General features: G+C 51.7%; 1 pseudogene across 1 annotated transcript in view; it reads right to left on the bottom strand.

Moving 5' to 3' along the window:
* Positions 1-238: 238 nt before the first annotated feature.
* LOC148653976 (fibronectin type-III domain-containing protein 3A-like) overlaps positions 239-19,623 on the bottom strand; it is a 37,984-nt pseudogene continuing 18,599 nt past the window's right edge. The window contains exons 5-26 of the transcript XR_015924895.1: positions 19,033-19,252; positions 17,366-17,605; positions 16,639-16,691; positions 16,328-16,482; positions 15,606-15,665; positions 15,359-15,497; positions 15,065-15,118; positions 14,513-14,634; positions 13,763-13,937; positions 13,182-13,268; positions 12,779-12,917; positions 12,476-12,544; positions 11,824-11,942; positions 11,207-11,312; positions 10,577-10,752; positions 9,761-9,874; positions 9,256-9,405; positions 8,571-8,854; positions 7,885-8,097; positions 6,742-6,909; positions 6,391-6,512; positions 239-5,931 (exon numbers count right to left, since the gene is read on the bottom strand). The product of XR_015924895.1 is annotated as a fibronectin type-III domain-containing protein 3A-like (transcript). The remainder of the gene's footprint in view (positions 5,932-6,390; positions 6,513-6,741; positions 6,910-7,884; positions 8,098-8,570; positions 8,855-9,255; positions 9,406-9,760; positions 9,875-10,576; positions 10,753-11,206; positions 11,313-11,823; positions 11,943-12,475; positions 12,545-12,778; positions 12,918-13,181; positions 13,269-13,762; positions 13,938-14,512; positions 14,635-15,064; positions 15,119-15,358; positions 15,498-15,605; positions 15,666-16,327; positions 16,483-16,638; positions 16,692-17,365; positions 17,606-19,032; positions 19,253-19,623) is intronic.

The raw sequence follows: 19,623 nt of genomic DNA on the forward strand, positions 1-19,623 counted from the left end.
GACCTTTATTAAAGAACCTTTGAATAGGGCTGGAGGTGAAAATGAAAAAAAAAAAACAACACAGCACTTGAGGGACATATGCTTTGTAAATGCCAGTCACCACCACCAATGCAGTATCTGGATAACCAGGATGAGAGATGCGGTCAACACAAACAATTGATTGTACCTTAATTAGCTTCTTTCATTTTCTGCCCTGATTTTGTGAAATAATGCTAGAGAAAGAAGGGAACAATTCAAATTTATAAGGACTGTAATTTATTTGCCATATTAAATATATTATCTATGATAGTTACAATTTAGTGTTACATAATGCATGGTAGTTTAACACAACTTTATGAAATACCTCAAGAAGTACTCAAACATACAAACAAGAAACACAACCTTTATGACAATGCTGATACAGAACAATGGTTTTGGAATGTATGATACATATCGAGAAATGCCATCAAAGTGCCACCTCAAAAACTATGGACTGCTACAAAGGAGGAGTTTGTAAAGCGCAGAACAGAAAAAGGCAATTTCTGACGGTCCCACAGCTGGGCCTTGAAACAGCTCCCCAGACAACGCCATGGCAACACTTGGATATCAAAAAGGACTCAGACTATTGACCCTCACTAACTCCCCTCCTCTCTAGATCAATTACAATTGGCAATAACTACTTAAGGAGTTTGCTCAAAGCATTCGTCTCCATGATCTCAACCTGTTGAGAATGGGCATGGATCCTGTCGCCAGGCAACCGTCGCCAGGGGACTGTCACCAGGATTCCACAGCAGAGGTACCAATGGGGTGGGATTAGTTGGCCAGGGTGCTCTCGGCTCCCAGCAGCCCCTGCAACTTTGCTAGCCTGCTGCGACATCAGCGAGCGCCGCAATTCTCTTCCACCAGTCGGGGCCGAGACACCTGTGTGGCGCCGCAGAGATTGCAAACGTGCCAGATGGTAAACAGCCCAGTGGGTGGTGGTGATGGGGGGGGGGGGAGATGTACACAAGAAAAGAAAAACCAGAAGCTGACCAGCTCTGCAGGGCGACTTTTCAGTGGTCGCCATGGTTTCAGCTCAGGGCACAGCGGGGATAGAAACGAGGCAGATTAAGGCATGACTGGCCCTGTTTGTCAGAGCATTAACTCCGGCTTCTATATTTAACAACTCCGGAGACTGTGGACTAGACGGAATACTGGCCTTACTCTATAAAGTAAAAGAGCAAGCAGGCCGCAGGTTGCGGTCCGACCCCGCGGCTTTGTCTGGAAGCTCTGGATGATGACAGCTCAACACTACTCAGTACCAGGAACCATCCATGAGAAGTCTTCACTGTGCTACTAGGAAACCTAGTCACCTAAACCTTCAGGATGCTAACAAAAAAAAAATCATTGAACAGGCACAGCGTCCATGTTCCTCACGGGTCTGAATTTGACATCTTGTGAAATCTAGAAGAAACACCAGGTAACTGAAATATTAATTAGCAGCTTCGGGTAACCTGGCACCAAACTCTCTGATCTTGCGTGGCGTGAAGTAAAGTGAAGTAAAGAATGACCCCCCCCACCACTGTGACAGCTACACGTCAAATCAAAGCTATTTCCACAGAAAGTGGGGTAGTAATCACCGCAATCATGCGGAAAAGAGCCACACCATCACCGGAGTTCGAAAACCCTCTTCTGAGCAAAGGATTGGAGTCCACAATCCAGTCCTCCCTTGCAGGGCTCTGTTTTCAGCAGTCTGAATGCTGTGAGCTGTGCACTGTCTTTAGCTTCATGCCCAGCTGGGCACCCTACAGGAGACCATATATATTTTTTTGCCCTGTTGTTGGACCCCTGATTAATTGTGCAAAGAGAGTCCGACCATTCTCCAGTGTGCTTCCAGCGTGATGAATCCAAGCTGTGTATGTGTTTGTGTGCTCATGCTTAAAGATGCTGGTGGTTAAGTAAAAGCAGGTTTCTGGATGTTCGCATGTGAATGAGTGATTCTGTATTGTGTGTGCACATTCAATAGGTATGCCCCTGTAATAGTAAAACAAAAAAGAAAACAGTCTTGACACATAAAATACAACAAGTAGACACTACTGGATAAACATCTTTGGAATGAGTGTTTGCTCCTAACATCCAGCTTGTCTACTGCTAAACTGAGGAGCCAAATTTTATACTAGTTGTCTGATTAAGGCAGATGCACAGAACGGGGACTTGTAAACAGTGTAGAAATGCCATAAAGATCAGGTTGTTGCACAAAACAGGTTTTTACTCTGTGGCTAGCTTACTATGCTTGCATACGCTCTTAATCAGCATGATAATACAGCTAAAGATTACAGCGTTACTGTCAAACCTGCAAACAAACTTAAGATATGCTTAAAATATATTTTTTGAAAGTGACAATATAAAAACTTAACTAGGGGAATTCAATGCGATTGCTCTCACCGAGGAGAGTCATTTTTAAATCCCAAAACGGTCAAGTGATTGGCATGTCGCACACTCATCTCTCTCCCCCTCTCTCTTCATCGAGATTGAAAGTCAACGCTTCAGTTACGACAGTACAGTCCCAGACGTACCTTGTCTTAAGTTAGCGCTTTGTCTAAGACTACTTTAGGCTTATGCAGTTGCCAGACTCTAACTGGTGTGAGGGAAGCGATCCCTTAAAAAGTTGCAAACTACATCTGAAGACGGAGCATCAGCCCAGAAATAATGTTTTCTTGGATGGTAATCTATTATTTCTGCAATTACATCACTCTAAAACCAGGTACAATCAGTGAGAGTTCAATTAAATAAGAAAAAAAGATCTATGCTAAGTATTACTCTCTCAGTTAAGATCTAAGCCCAAATAACACCCGTTGAGTCAGTGGCAGAACAGATTTAGGATGTTGAGCAGACTTTGGCTTAAATGTTTCCAAGTGGTGTTTTTTCCAGTCCTGTCAGGTTTATAAACACTGGGATTACTCAACATTGTGCTCTTAATTGAGAGCAGCCGAGCACTAAAATGTACCCGCGGTTTGTTTCAGAAAGTAGTCTTTTTAAGAACAAAGTGCCGGCAGGCGTTCTCCGAGAGGTGAATTAATATAAGCATGGAACTATAAATACTGCCGTTTTAGCTTCTTGTGTAAAAAGCTAGACCATTTAGATATTTATGAAAATGCTTTACACAAAAAAGGTTGTTTTTTTTAAATTGAAGAGAACTTTAATTAAAACAGTTTGGGTCTTTTTCCTCAAAGTGGAAGTACCCAATTTAAGATTATAATTAGAATTAGAAGCCTGCCAATTGTACTTTTCAATTCAACTCAGTGGAACAAAAAGACTCGTGCAAAACAAAATGTAAAAATGTTTCTGAAATATATCCGATTTTTTTTTTTGCTTAAGTCCTCCTTCAAGGATATTTATGTTGCTGATTTTGATCAGTTATTAAGAGAGTACACCCGCTCTGGGTGATGTGGTATGTCTTGAATGTGGTCTTCCCAGCACTGGAATAGGAATAGGAAAAAAAAAGTGATGTAGCATTTGTGGAGTGTGAAGAAAAAGTGGAACCTAATACAATGTTTCAGTCTCTATCGTCTTCTTCACAATGGTTCTGAAGCTCCTGAGATATTCTACAGCAAAGATCCAAGACCCACAGTCCCATGTTTTCAGGTTTTCTTAGATGCTCGGTCGGCTGAAACTCAAACAGCCTCAACATGCTGTGGGGCATGCGTTCAAGTCTGACCTGGCGCTGTCTGTGTGGAGACTGCGTGTACCCCCATGTACACCAGTTTCCTCCCACAGGCTGATGGCTTGCTATGCAGTAACATGCTATGTTACTTCTTGTTGCTAAATGGCCTGGTGTATGTCTGTGTGCGCAGTAGACTGGCTGGTGCCTGAGCCAGAGACCTGTGGCCCGCGCTGGTTTAGGTTAGGACCTGCCTCATGACACCCCTCCGAGGACTCACCAGATCTGAAAGGTGATGGAGGGATCAAGGTCTTTAAATACTATTCAAGCCTTGTTTGCCTTGTTAAAACACAACATTATTCCATCCACCCATCCATCCATTCATTTTCTAATCTCTTCATCCTATTCAGGGGATGGGGAGTAGAAGCCACACACACGCACACTCCCACCAGGACCAACTTCCAACTTTCCCAGATTCCTCTTAACCTACCAGTATGTCTTTGGACTGCAGTAGGAAACTGGGGCACATCGCTTGGGGAGAACATGCAAACTCCACACAGACAGCTCTCCCACAGCATCCCAGCTCTGGAATTGAACCCAGGGCCCCAGCGCTGCAAGGCAGTCATGCGGCCTACTGTGCTGCCCTTAAACTATTCTACATCAAATGAAAGATTAAACTAGAACTTGTCCCAGGTATAATGTTTTCTTCCACATGCTTTTCAACTGAGGAATTACAGACTCTCTCCAGGACATGGTCATGCTGTGGGCAGCTCTCACTCAGGGGAAGGTGTGTGGAGATTACCCTGGTAATTTCAGAAACGCTCGTGATGAAACACATTTATCTGCAACTGGGGCTCTGTCTGGTGCATGGTACAGCACAGTTTGTAATGTGTTCATTACAACCAGAGAACACTGCTCAGGGGAAACGGACACAAGGAACAATCTTAAAATATTAAAATTTCCGCATCAGTCTGTATACATACAAATGTACGGATCAACGAATACTTAAAAAGATAAAAACATCAGAAAACAAACTTTAGGTTGCTCAGTTTGAGCCAAATAGTGAAACATTTTTAACAAATGCATTTTGATATATTCTGCATATGTATATATATAAATATATATATACATGCTGGGTATAGCAAAACAAATGCGAAGAAAAAACCTTGTCTCTTAATGACAGTTAAGATGCTCATTTTCTTTCAGATATGCACGTAGAGAACATTCTGTGCTCAAGACAGTGTCTCAGCCAAGTAACTCCTGATTTCTGGGAGTCTGTTTGTAGCTTCTGGGTTACTGGGTTGCTGAAAACAAGCACGTACTTAAAAGTGACAGAGAGCACCTACTCCGCCCCAGTCCTTGTAGGGGAGATAAGTCTTCTCTGAGAATCTATAAAACTTTGGCACCTTCTCCCTTATTTATATTTGTAATTAATTTATACACATATATAAATAATATATATATACTGTATATGCACGAATAAAAAAGGTGGGAGATTCACAGACCCTGTGTCAGAGCACACAGAATATAAAGCTTTTCAATGTGGAATGCTTTTCCCTCCACTTTATAAAAGTCAAATATGCACAGGCTCACACCCCACCCACGCGCAGATAACTTCCAGATCGTTTGACAGTACACTTTTAGGCGGTCACCCCAAAACTGGGGGCCAGAATCTCACACTGACCCCTCCAGCACCACCGTGTGTTTAAGGCAGCTGGCTCCACCTCCCAGACCACACAGTTCTCATCGGTCTTGGATAGGAGGGAAAAGAAGATGTGAAAAAGTACCTTTTCCTATAAAAAATACAATAATCTGCAAAATAAAACGACTCAGAATAATAAAACCATTACACAGAGGGTTCGAGAGCAGATCCTCCTTGTGCGTGCATGAGGCTGTGTGCTGGCGTGGGGGGGTCTCTGCGCGCTCGCTTCCTCAGCCGCCACCTCCCCGCCTGGCTCCACGCTGCCCCCCGCAGGCCAGGGCAGGACTTACTTGATGACAAAGTACTGGATGACCACCGCGAACAGGACGGCCACGACGGCGAAGCCCAGCAGCAGGAGCAGGGCGAACTGCTCGTCGCTCAGGGGCGCCCCCCTGGCCGGCGGCCCCCTCCCCGCCGCGGTGGCCGGGCGCCCCGGGGGGACCCCCGCAGGCTCGGGGCAGGAGAAGAGCGTGCCGGGGCTGTACTGGCCCCACAGCTCCAACGGCTCGCCGCTGTCCTGGCACCGCCGGGCCGCGCACACGCGCAGACGGTACTCCCCGCCGGCCGCCGCCCCCCGCCACAGGAAGGAGCTGTCCGGGCCCTTGTAGAGCTGCGCGGAGAGAACACAGGGCGTCGGCCCAAGACACACAGGAAGTGCTCCAGTTTCCGCCCATGGCACCAAACCAGCCTGCAAACGGCTCTGGGGGCGCGCCTGGGAGGAACGTCAACACTCCATGCCCTCGCGCACAGGAGTCGGGGCCAGGGGACCCGTACGGTTGCCAATTGCAAAGTACACACCCTTCCTTCCATTCATTTCCGGCAACTCCCACCCTGCTCTTGTCCCCAGGTCAAGCCCAGTGGGTTTGAGCGCCCCCGCAAGGCCACTCGCGCCGGCAACAGATCTGTAGACGGCGGGAGGGAACATGCAAACTCCTCACGGAAGACTCTGCAGCCTGGAATCGAACCCAGGGCTAGAGAGCGTGGATAAGCGCGACGCGTTATCATTTTCGATTCCATTGCAAACCCTGCTCCCCATCAGCCAACACGGGGCCCCAGACACACACTGTACCTGCTCGGCCTCGCGGCCCCGGGTCAGCTGCAGGGCGTACACGATGGGGTCCCCTCTCATCAGCGGCAGGCCCTCCCACGTGACCTCACACAGGCTGCCATCCAGGTGCTGCACCTTGGGCGCTGTGGAAGAGGAAACACCGTCAGTGCCAACCAGCCACGTCCCCAGGTGGGGCGGCCGATACACTCCCTCGATCTTCAGCTTCCTCGCTGGCCGCGATGGAGGCCAAGAGGAGCGAGTGCGCTGAACTCGCGACTCTGCACGAGGCCGCCGATACAGACCATCTGCCGAGTGACCAGCAGGGGGCGCTCCTCTCTCCTCCAGTGAGGCAGTAGTGGCAGCGTCTCTCACCTCTGAGCTGTGCAGGGGGCGACTTGGCGGTTCTGAAGCTGTAGACGGGGGACAGGGGGCCAATCCCCTGCCTCGCTCTGGGCCTGGATGCGGAAGTGGTAGACCGTGGCCTCGCCAAGCCGCTGCAGCTTGTAGGTGTGACAGGGCCCGCTGTAGATGCACACAAACCTGCCGCAGACACAGGCAGACCGTCAAGGTCAAGCGAACTCAAGTCAAGGGAAGAAGGGCCAACTTACAACTATTCCCACCTCTGTATAAAGAACACAGTTCAATGCTTTAAGTTTGCAAGAATGATTTGCTTATGCAGGCACACAGAGAATGTATGCACGGAGAGAGATGGAATATTTAAATCACTGGTCCTGGAGGTTTCATCGATCACCTTTAATTTGTACGTTTTCACACTTTTGGAACCTCATTTGGGTTCACACATCAGACATTTATTTCAATTGTTTAGAGATTTGAATTGAACAACACCCATGTGTTCCAATTCTTTACAGGTCAATAATTCCTGCAGCACCAGGGCTGGCTACCCTGTATAGCAGCAGCTCTATTTGCAAGAGAATAGGTGTTTTCACAGCCCTCTCTGCTGGTGAGATTGTAGAGGTGCATCTCAGGAAGCTGGAGAACTTCTGCAATAGTGCCCTTTGTATTGGAGGATAATTTTATCAGTTCACCAGTCAGGGTTATTATAACTAGCAAATCGTATTAAATATCATTCAATCTTATCCACCGTTGCAAAAATGCTAAATCCTAGGCTGGACTAACTAAAAATGCTAAGTCCTAGGCTGGACTAACCTAAAGAAATGGAATGTGATGCGATTATTAGTTAGTGCCTCAAAGGCACTGACTACCCAGCATATTTCTTCAGAATGAGGAGCAGAACACTGACAGAGGACACAAAGGGAAACCACATGGAAGTGCATTTAAAAATCAAGAACAGGAGGCACGACTTTACACAAACAGGGGTGGGAGTGTGGAACAGGCTGCTCCCACACGTTGGTGAAGCTGATACCCTGGCTTCTTTCAAGCCACGGGGGGCGGGGGTGGGGGGGGATGAGATCTTGGGATCAGTGAACCATTAGCTACCGAAGCGGCCGAGGTTTGTGAGCTGCTGAACATTCCTGTGCTGATGTGACACATCACCTGCCCAGGCTGTCCTGCATCTGCAGGCAGTACTGCACGGCTCCGCCCAGCGGGGTCCGACTAGGGCCCTCCCCCCACTTCAGCTTCAGACTCTGGTGGCCAAACGCTGTGCACTCCAGGGCCGGGGGGGAGGGGGGCAAGGGCCGGGTTTTGGCTTTGAGGGGAGCGCTGAAGGGCCCGGCTCCCACTCTGTTGACTGCCTGCACTCGGACCCTGGGACAGAGAGAGAGAGAGACAGCGTTAGGAGGAAGAGGTGGGAGGGGTTAAAATCCAGCAGATGGAGAGGAGGAGCACAGAGCCAGGAGGGTAGGTTTTCAGGTTTTGAGAGGTGCCAACGCCAGCTCGTGGGGTGCCACCTACCCACAGCCCACAGAGCCTTTTGGGGCGCCAGTCTCTGCAGCATGCGTGGTGATGCCGGCTCTCCCCAGCAGGGGGGGCGCTCTTTAAGCACGCCCAGGTGCGTTGCATGCCGACACAGCGTGAGCGAGGAGATAAAGTCACGTCATGTGCCAACAACCTCACTTTGCAAAGACTGTCTTTGGTTTAGACTCAAGACAGATACTCCAAATAAAATGTTGCTTTGACCATGTGTGGATTATTAGAAGGAATACCCCCCTAAAGAGAAGCAATTAAGATTCAGGTGAGCACGTGTGTGCACTGCAGACTCTCTGCCCAGTGACTATCACCTGTAAGGGGTTTCTGGCTGCAGGTTCTCAAGCACGCAGTAGTTGGTCCTCCCCACAGACAGGGGCTGCCGTTCCCCAAAATCTATATTGTAGCCGGTGATTTCAGCGCCATGGCAACAGGGCTCCTTCCACTGCACCGCCAGGCAGGTGTGGGGGCAGGGCAGGGGGGCGGGCAGAGCTTCCTCCCCCAGCTCCTCCACCAATGGCACGGCAGCTGGCACGGAGGCAGGGGTCGTCACCGTGGCAACCTCTCCAAAGAGCCCGGCTCCAGCCACATTCACTGCCTGCGAAGGGGAGGAAGAAAAAAAACAAAACAATCCATTTATCAACCTTTCAATCAAATCTCAAAATCTTTTCATCTGGACTGAACGTGAATACAACCTGCACATACAAGTCCAGAAAGTGAAACAAGCTGCTTTCCAGCAATATTCTTTGGCAACTGATTAATCTAAATGGAAAACCACAGGACTGAGCTGTACTAGGAATATAGAAACACAGCAAATTGAGCACAAACAGCACATGGGACCTTTGGAAAGGTGCACATACAATATTGAACAGATAATTGACTCAGATACTGCAAGAGACGCATCTGAAATTACCGAGTTAAAACACGTACTAGCCCTGCATGCTCAAGGTTGCTGTCTCAGATCATCTAAGGGGTGTGGAAGCAGGTCCCGAGCCCTACCTGCACCCTGCAGAAGTAAGTGGTGGCTGGAGTCAGCCCTCTCAATTCGTAGCTCAAGGCCGGGCCACAGTACGCCAGCTGCAGAGAGCCCTGCGCTGCCCCACACTCCAGCCTGAACTCGCTGATCTCTGCTCCATTACAGCCAGGGCGCTGCAGACAGAGTGGGAGGGAGGGGAGAGATGGAGGACGGAGGACGGGAGCAAACAGCCACACAACGAGAGGGAAAGACAAGCAGGGAGAAAGTAGAAGGCAAAGAGAGAAGGTTTAAAGAACAAAAATAAATGAGCACTGCTGTCCACTAACAGAGAGACACTTCAACTGCAGTCCAAAGGCTAGACTGGCAACACTACTGGCAATCAATGTGTCAATTAATGTCTGGGTGCTGTCCACCCACAGATGCTGTATGCATGGTGCACATCTTCAATTCTGGCACCAGGCAAAACAAAGGCAGCGGAGAACATCAGCGAACAGGAAGGCTACCTCTCCCCTCCCGCCTGACACTCACCTCCCAGGCAGCCAGAACACACGTCGCGGTCCTGACGGTGAGCTGGGGAGCATCGCACTGCTCTGGGGCACCAGGGGCTGTGGGCGTCTCCCACATCTCGGAGAGGGGACCCCACTGTAACACACAGCACGGGCACTCGTGACCACACACACACCCACGGGCAGGACCCAACATTCCCTTTGGATTCTCACCATCCGTAAAGCTGTGAAAAGCACCCTGTAGCAGCTGGATTTCCACAACAATCTCGCTGAACTTTACATTAAACCTTTAAAGTCTGAATTTGTCGAGATACAGAATAACAGAAACTTGAATTAAAAATGTCTTATTTACCTTTTCTTCATCTTCATAATCTTAACATAGCATCCTCCTCTATCTTGAATGTAGTTTGGCAAGAGGTGAGTAAAATACTTGTAAAATATGCAGGGAGCAGACAAAAATAAAACTAAATTCTCACGTTTGATGTGTATTTGCATATTTGTGTGGGAAAGGGATGGTTGCGTAACACGGTTGTACTTAAAATGGTTTTATCTGTTCTCGAAAATAAAAAAAAAATTAAAAAAGTGAACTGTGCTGTCATCAAAGAAAAAATGTGCAGCCTTGTCACTCGAGTGAAAAGGCCACAGACACACATGCATCTGCCTTTGGCCCCAAGCGCTGCACTAGGCCTGAGGAAGACGGCCACGCAGAACGCCGACACCCGTGGTAGAAGCTCAGGGCTGCTCTTCTTGAAAAGGCACGGCCCTGAGCAGCTGCAGGGGAAGGCAGCAGACCCGCCCTCCTCCCAGCGCCGGATCAGCCAGTGACGGCTCTCCTCACCCCCGCCTGGTTGGCCGCCTTCACCCAGAAGCAGTAGGTCCGGCCGGGCCGCAGGTCGCTTGCGGTGCACTCCCTCTCGGGGCCCTCGTACAGCTGCTGGCGTGGGCCCTGTGCCGAGTCCGCCATCTCCACAGCAAACTGAGACACCGGGGCCCCTCCGTCCTGGAGGGGAGGGCCTGTGGACAAGAGCGTCCCACATCAGAACATCACCTGCACCTGACATAACCTGAACATCGGCAGTGTCCACCGTTTCTCAGTACAAAAACACATTCACGCGGGCCCAGCGGTCTGGAGATCATCAACACCGCCCGCTTCAGATGTTCATTCCACCCCTCTGTTTCCAGCAGGGACGTCATGAGCGAATGTGCAGCCTTGTCGCAGAGACCATAACCCGAAAGGGCCCCAGGCACAAATGTATCTGTGCGTGGCCCCGTACACTGCACCGGGCCCGGTCCGACCTGAAGATCCGACAAGCAGAGTGCTGACAATGGTGCGAGAACTTCACAAAACTCAGGGGGGCTTTTTTAAAAGGCATGGTGCTGAGCTGCTGCAAGGAAAAATACAAAATAAAATCACAACTATCTAAAGAAAGAGAGTTCAGCCAGTTAGGGTAATGCGCTGACTATTCACCCCATCTCAGTGGTATCTCCCGGGGCTTGGCTCTCCCCGCCAGACAGAGCGGTTGGCACGGTCCTGGAGGCACCGCGGCAGTCTGCACAGTGAGCACGTCTGAGGCCTGAGAGAGAGAGAGACAGATCACTATCGCAGCAGACGACTGAGCTGCCCCGACAGATTATAGCACTTTGGTATCCGTTTCATGGCGAAGGCAGATTACTCTTCAAAGCAGCTCCTATAAAAGGCTGCTATAAAAGCTCTGAGGCTTGGTATTTTCTACCCTCCAAGGTAGATCAGAGTTAAAAGGCGATGCAATCCAGATGTCAAGGTAGCAAAGCTGACCCTCACAGCCCCCTGTTGACCCTGATTCACTGCAGCCTTCCCTTCAGAGCGAAGGTTTAACCTGGCTCTGCTGGAAGGAGAATAAAAAGTAGCTCTTCAAAAGCAAACTAAGACCAACCTCTCTTCTGTCTTATTTTTTGTGAGGTTTGAAGGTGAGCTTCAGCACCAATGTATTATATTTCGAAACAGGGCTGTGAGATACAAGTACGATACAAGTTACTTCTTTTCCGATAGGTGGAGGCTGGAGCCCGTGCTCGCTGCCTGTTGTGGGCCGGTGCCGTGCTGCGTACCTGGCTCTGGCCCCCCGCGCCAAGGCAGTACACCCTCAGCCTGTACCAGGACCCGGGACTGAGCCGATCACAAACGTGCTCCCTGGCCAGACCGCTGTACACCATCTCCCACGGGTTACCTGGAGGGACACACACGATTGCACACAGCGCTTTCACGATTAGCCCACAGCTGACAACACGCAGCCTTCCGTCCCACTGTTCCACACTGCATCCCAGCGTGCCAGGCACTTCCTGGATCTCAGCCGGAGTGGCTGGGAATGAAGCCGAGACCTTTTCCACGGCTCCGTTTGACTTGGCTATAATCAGGTTAATCTTGAACCCCTAAATAAACAAGCTTAAAACATCCAAGCTTATAAGCAAGGGACGTCAGCAATACATATAAAGTAATAACACTCAAGTCTTTTGTACAAAATTGCAGTAAATTACCAATGCATGACTGACAGGCTAAATAAATCCAGTGCTGAAACAGACTGTCTATCTCTCCACCTCTCCTCACAACTCCCCCCAGACATGCAGGTCAGGAGCGCGGCCGCTGGCTGCAGAGGACTCCAGTTAGGATTTCAGCCTGGAGGGGCCGTTTCCTTCCCGATCAATGGCTCTGATCAATTCATGGACTTTTCTGCTCTTATCCCCGGCCATCAGCGTCTCTTACCGTTCAGATTCTCCGAGATTTCCAGCACGTACTTGGTGACTTCCGAGCCTCCGCTGTCCCTTGGAGCATCTGGAAAAGGGAGACAGCCACAAGATGGGATTGTTGGAGGATGCAGGCAGGCGCCAGACTGGGCGCTGTGGAGCATGTCCAGAAAGTTCAGAAACGAAGGACGCAATGTACTGCAAGGACGGGCACAGACTCCGTCAAATGATCTCATGCCACAAAGGAAAGTGAGGGTGAACCGAGCACGCACAGAGCAGAGGTGGAGCTGGACTGCGTGTGTGCTTGAACCCAGGCGCGTACCCCAGACAGTGTGCACACGGTGTGCGTGAACTCTCCCCTTCACCGTGGGCCGACCGGGAGGGCCGGGTTTGTCCGGGCTGGTGCTGAACTCCACGGGGGCGCTGGGCTGGCTGCGGCCCTCCACATTGGCAGCAAACAGCTGTAAGGGTTCAAGGGTCAGACAGACAACCTTAGAGGCTGCTCACTGGTGCTCAATGCTGCATCCCCACATTCCACACTGCAGCTCGGGAATTATACTGATCCAGGATGCAGTCACGAGTCTCCACTGCAACTGTGCTGCTACCTATTCTTGCAACTGTTACTGAGACATGCTAAAGCCAACCACTGTGCTGTTGCATCACTAAAACTGGGTTTGGCTGGGGGCAGGGAGGCAGAGGATGAAATGGGACGTCCTGAAACTCACCCGAAACCTGTAGGAGGTGCTCCTTCGGAGATTCTTTAAAGTGCATGAGAGCTCCTCCCCGTTGTGTTTTGGTTTAAAGCCATAGCCCTGTAGGACACAACAGTGTTGAAAATAACTCCAAATCATGAAGTAGCCCTGCACAATTACTGAATTATGAGCTGCCTGTTTCCTCCAGTTACTTACATATTCTCACAGCACTGCTTTGTGAACATGTCGGTTCACACAGCGAACACCTACTGCAGTAGCTGACTGTGACCTGAATTCCATGTATTAATTTTGGGAGACATTTTACCCTTCAAGTCATGTAGCACACAGGACCCAGCTCTCAACACATGCCCTGAACCTGACAGACAGTCCTGCAGAGGTCCACTCTGATAACAGAGTCAGACTTGAATATGCACCGGGTTAAGCATTTACCAGCTAGGTGGTGCAGGTACCCTATACAGTATCTACCTGAGCTATATAACACTTCAGATCGGGGGTCATGATTTTTGGCTGCCTGAAGTGCAGGCAATTGGTTTGATTCCACAGATTAAATGTTGAAGATTGTTGAAGTGTCTGGTCATTGGCTGGGGACTCACCGAGCCCTCTTCCTCCATCTCCAGTGTGTAGGTCAGAGATTCTTCCCCCGATAGCCCGCTGGGGGTGCTCCACTCCAGGGCCAGCCAGGACACACCTGCCCCAGCAAGGCGGGGGGGTGCGGGGGGTGAGGGGACACAGCCGGAGGTGCAGCATGTCAGGACCTCGCTGAACGCACTGCAGGAAGGGACACACACATGCATTACTGGGGCAGCAGAGGGAGCGACAGAACACAGGCCTAGTGGGGTCTGTCCTGCTATGGGGCACAGGCCAGAAAGACGCCAAGTGGGGTCTGCCCCGCAATGGGACACAGGCCAGACAGACACCAAGTGGGGTCTGCCCCGCAACGGGACACAGGCCAGACAGACGCCAAGTGGGGTCTGCCCCGCAATGGGACACAGGCCAGACAGACGCCAAGTGGGGTCTGCCCCGCAATGGGACACAGGCCAGAAAGACGCCAAGTGGGGTCTGCCCCGCAAAGGGACACAGGCCAGACAGATGCCGAGTGGGGTCTGCCCCGCAATGGGACACAGGCCAGACAGACGCCGAGTGAGGTCTGCCCCGCAATGGGACACAGGCCAGACAGACGCCGAGCGGGGTCTGTCCTACCATCAAAGCCAACCCTAATACAAGACTGTACAACACATGACCAAGATCAGGGCCAGACTCATCATTAATTTGGAAAAATCTTTAACAGGGAGAAAGACAACACCATGACTGAAAGCTCTCCTCTGATGGACCCCGGTACCCACCTCAGTCCTATATCATTTTTAGCAGCTAGTCTGAAGGCGTATTTCGTGGAGGGAGTAAGCCTGATGACTTTGAACTGTTTCATGTGCCCGAAGTAAACCTCCTTAAAGGCACTTTGATTTCCCTGGTGACACAAGACAAAACAGACAGACAGGCAAACAAACCACCAATTAATACAGGGAGAACAAGCAGAGGAACAAACAGGACCCAGAGTACACTGTGCGATGGCCATAGAGAGGTGACAGACTGGACACAAGGGATGAAACCCTAGAGGCTCACAGGTGTACATCTACAACCCAGGAAACAAAAGTTTAAAAGTTGCCCGATCTGTGATAAACATGAACGGATATATATATTATTGAACAACGCGTTGCTTGCCATCACCCAGACTGATCTACAAAACGGAACTGTGCAAAATAAATAAAACAAGCATAAGCATAATTACTAGGTTTAATAATATCACTATCGGAAGTAAGACTAGCAGTAACAATTCAGCCTCTGTGAGGAAAGGAAGGGCTCCAGACCCCAGAGATGTGGGTGTAATCGTGACCTACCTCGTCATACTCCAGAAGGTAGCCAGCTATCTTGGAGCCGTTGTCGCTGGGAGCCTAAAACAGAAGGGGGAGATACGCACTGTACTCAGACAGACTCTATTCTTTCTCTTTCCGGGAAGAGAAGGAAAGGCTGAGCTCCTGAACAAGAACACGAGAGGCAGCAGTCAGGTGGAGAAGAGCTGCCGCAGGGCCAAACGATAACCGGCTTCCCTCGTCAGACCCTGTCCTTGTTCCGCACTCCCCGCGGGTCGGACCTGGGGACGGGTCGGGCCGGGCCAGGCAGGGCGGGCCTACCTTCCACTGCAGCAGGAGGGAGCTCTTGGTGCGGGCCAGCAGGCGGGGGGGCGCGGGGGTCTCGGGGGCGCAGCACCCCGTGGTGAAGCTGGCGGGCTCCGAGGGGCGCCCCTTCACGGAGCTGCACGACGCACACACCCTGCAACACAAAACCACAGAGGCGTGTCCCAACCGACAGGCCCACAATAATCCCAGAATGAGAGGACACTGGGGGGGGGGTGCCGAGACGGGCTCCCTGCGGCCTCACCTGACATGGTAATCTGTGGCCGGTCGCAGGTCAGACGCTGTGAAGGTCGTGTCTTCGCCCCTGGAGAGGACAGAGAGGAGACGATGGGTCTCGGTTCCCAGCCCCTCGTGTCTGTTCCCGAACGCTCCCGAGCCGCCATTTCTGCCGAACGTACCGGTGAAACGCGAAACCGGGGGGCAGCAGCGGACACTGCGTGCAAGTGCGTTTAAAACCGAGAGCAGCTCAACACAAAGGGTGGAACAAGCTGCCCAGCCAAGTGGTCGAAGCTGATAGCCCGATTTCTTTAAAGATACAGCTGGACGAGAACCTAAAATCAATTAGGTACTAACTACCTAACAAGCTACATGACCTAAATGGTTTGCTCTTATTTCTGACCCTCCTAGGGCTCTGCTAGGAGAGACCCCTTCTAAACTGGCTAGATTCTCATTTCATTTAGAGCCCACGCAGAGCAGGAACAGGCACACAGAGCCCTCCAGTCCAAGGACAGGGGTTCCCAGAAGTTGCAGGGCCCCTAAATAGTGATTCAACCTCTCAAAACACGTGATAGATGCTTCTACAGCCTCTGCCTTTAAATCAAGGCTGGAGTCTGACGAATACGAACGCAGCACTATTGCGGTCTCTACTGCCTTAAGGCCCTAACGGAGCTTGGCAAGCTCTCAGAGGAAACGAGGGGCTGATCCGTCCTGGTCACCAGCCAGGCTGAGACGCAGCAGGGGACTCACACGTAGATGGGACTGTAGTCGGCGCTGCGACCGGCGTGGGACAGCGCGAGCTCGTAGGACAGCGAGTGGGCGCTGGGGGCCTCACTGTCGCTGTCGCGCGGGCCGAGGGGAGAGCTCCAGGACAGCATCACGCTGCGCGGGGACACGCTGCACACCTGGAGAGAGAGAGAGAGAGAGAGAGAGAGAGAGAGAGAGAGAGAGAGAGAGAGAGAGGGGGGGGGGGGAGGCGGCCAGTCAGATGCTCAGCTGCCCTGTCTGGGGGCAGCAGCGGGTCAGGCAGGGCAGCGCAGGTGGACAGGGGGGTCACTCACCACGGGCTTGGCCACACTGGACAGCTGCTCCACGAGCCCCTTCACCTCTGCCTCTGAAACAGCACCAGCGGCAGACAATCTCAACACACACCGGGCACAGTTTTGTTTCTCCCACACAGGTGTGCCAGCATTCTGCAGTTTCCATACAATTCTGCAGCTGTATTTCATCCTTTACGATTCAGGGTTCTAGGCCTGTCCAACACGTCTGATCAAAGCAAGTTCAATTCAGTTGTCAGACAGAAGGGGGCGCTCCCACACTACAGAAGAAATGACTGAAATGTGACTGAAATTCAAGTTCTGGTACTGGCAACACACTGCAACACTTACATGCACCACCTTATGCAACCTGGTGAGTAAATTGCAAAGCTGCTGTTTATCAGATTTATGATTTTATTCTGAACAGTCCACCGAAGGAGCTTTACAGGTAACGTAAAGCCAATCTGTAGCCCCACCTGGATTATGGATTTACGCTCCCCACACACCAGCTCTCAGTGGGGAGGAGAGCAGAGTGATGAAGCCAGCTCAGAGAGGGGGATTATTAGGAGGCCATGACTGGTAAAGGCCAGGGGGGACACCAGGGTTCGAGAAACGCCCTGGGACTTTAAATGTCCACAGAGAGTCAGGACCTCGGTTTTACGTCTCACCATTTAATGTGTGAATTTAACAAAGCATTCGGGATTAATTCGGGTCTTGCAGTGCCAGGTACTTCCGGCTTGGCGCCCCTCACCTGTGGTGTCGCCCTCTGCTTGCGGGGTCGCCCGGGGCCTGGCGGCGCTCTTGGGGTTGCAGGGCGCGGGGGCCCCAGTGTGGCCCTTCCCGCAGCCGTTGTGCGGCAGAGGCGGTGGGCTGCCGCCGGCCTTGGCGCACAGCGGGCGGTCCTTCAGCCGTTTCCTGAGCGACTCCTGCGTCTTGGCGGCACGGTCGTCCCGGGACAGGCCCGTCCCCCCCCGGCCGTGGGCCGCGGCCTCTGTGCACAGACAGACAGAGAGGCGCAGGGGCCCGTTCAGAGCCCAGCATGGGCAGACAGGGGCCGGTTCCGAGCACAGACAGACAGACAGACAGACAGACAGACAGACAGACAGACAGACAGACAGACAGACAGACAGACAGACAGACAGACAGACAGACAGACAGACAGACAGACAGACAGACAGACAGACAGACAGACAGACAGACAGACGCCAACTGCCAACAGCACAACGTCCCACCCCGCAAGAGCCGACCCCCCTCCCACCCGCACTTCCATACAGACTCCCGGAAAACCAACACCCCAAATCTTGAGCAAGGCCCCAAGGACACAACAACAACACTGAGGCACTACAGGCAGGACTCTTGCACCATTCTGGGCTTAAAGCCGCAGAACGGCCCAGTGAGGCCAGCTCAGCCCAGTGTGGGACCACAGCGGCCACCCCTGAGGGCTGCAGGGGAATGACTTCACTAAGGGGGAACACCGAACAGGGTCCCCGAAACAAATAACTGTCACTTCAAAGCTGGGGAAGGGGAATGGGGGTGTTGCCCTTGAATTAGTCAATGTTCAGTGAGCAGGACACGAGGGTATTAAACTAATCATCGCTCTTGTCAGGGGTGGCAGGGTGGGTATACTGTAACTTACGAGCACAGTCGTTACCAACGAGAGGAGGCCATTCGTACACACTGCCTGGTTTGTAGCCAATCACTCCCAGGATCTTGTCAGTAACTTGTTCTACACCCCCACCATCCTTTCTCAGTATCAGATACAGCAGTGTGCCCCGATGGGAGTTGAGACTGAGTGATATTTCGGACTTCAGTGAAAGCAGTTTTTTTCAGCCTCCACTCCTCGAACCACATCAGCTGACAAGGAGGGGGGTTTGCTGTAAGAAGGGGAATGCTTCCCAGAGCCCCTTCCTCCCCTCAGCTGAAGCATCACTCCAGACACCCCCTTCCCCACCGGAAACTCAACACACAGCCCTGAGAGGCACAAGGTCTGCCAGCCTCTCTCTCACGTTCAGCTCGGTACCCCCAGCCATCGCTTGGTCGCAGCTCAGCCAAGGAATGACGACCAACCACTGACGCACGCGAGCAGAGGCTCTGTGTCAGCAGCCCCGGATCCGAGAAGCACTTTCACGCTCATCAAGTGGAACGACATCAACATTTTACGGCTGTTGTTAGCAGCTATGAATACACGAGGACCGCACAGAAAAGATCACGGCCAGCAGCAGGAGGACCAGAGCTGTAGAAGGAATCTAGTGGGTATTATAAAGCCTCCCCTGAGAAAAACAGATCCAAGAAGATCACTGAGGTGCCCTGAGGGCGAGGAGGCTGGAGAAAGTGGTTCCTTCCTCGAAGTTCGGGGTCAACAGAAGAGACCGGCTCCAGCAGGACACACATGGTCACTGGTGAGTGGAAAGGACTCACCCTGATCGCTGTAGATCTGTGGAGGTGGGTGCTGGGGCAGGAAGTGGGGGGGCAGCTCTCCAGTTGCAGGCACAGGGGGGTAAACGTGGTGATGGTGCAGCAGGGCCGGGTGGGGGGGCAGGTAAGGGGGCACGTGGGGGTGCGGGTGAGCCATGGAGTGGTGGAACTCTGCCGAGTGGGGCAGCACCACCACTTTCCGCATGCCGTTCTCCTCCACAACCTGCAGGGGGCGGGAAAGAGCAGAGTCAACGACGGGTAGGTCTCAGAGCACCTGGGCACCTCGGCTCACCTGTCCCCATCTCCAGCCATCAGGTGGAGCACCAGACATAGACGGACCCCTGACCTGTGCTGTTCAGCACCAGTACAAGGCCTGGCCTTCTTTGTATCTACAGCGTGTGCCTTATGAATGACAAGAATAGAAAAAGCTCCTGACCACCCAACCAATTCCGCTGCAAAATACAGACCAGTTCAATTACAGCCTTCCAGCCTTGCAGAACACAACACACACCCACCACACTCAGCCCTCACATTAAGCTCCATACAATCAGTATAACTTTGGAGTGATCTCAGATTTATGGACCTCTTCCATAA

Source organism: Lepisosteus platostomus, chromosome 10 (genome assembly GCF_059453375.1).
Source record: "Lepisosteus platostomus isolate fLepPlt1 chromosome 10, fLepPlt1.hap1, whole genome shotgun sequence".
NCBI lineage: Eukaryota > Metazoa > Chordata > Actinopteri > Semionotiformes > Lepisosteidae > Lepisosteus > Lepisosteus platostomus.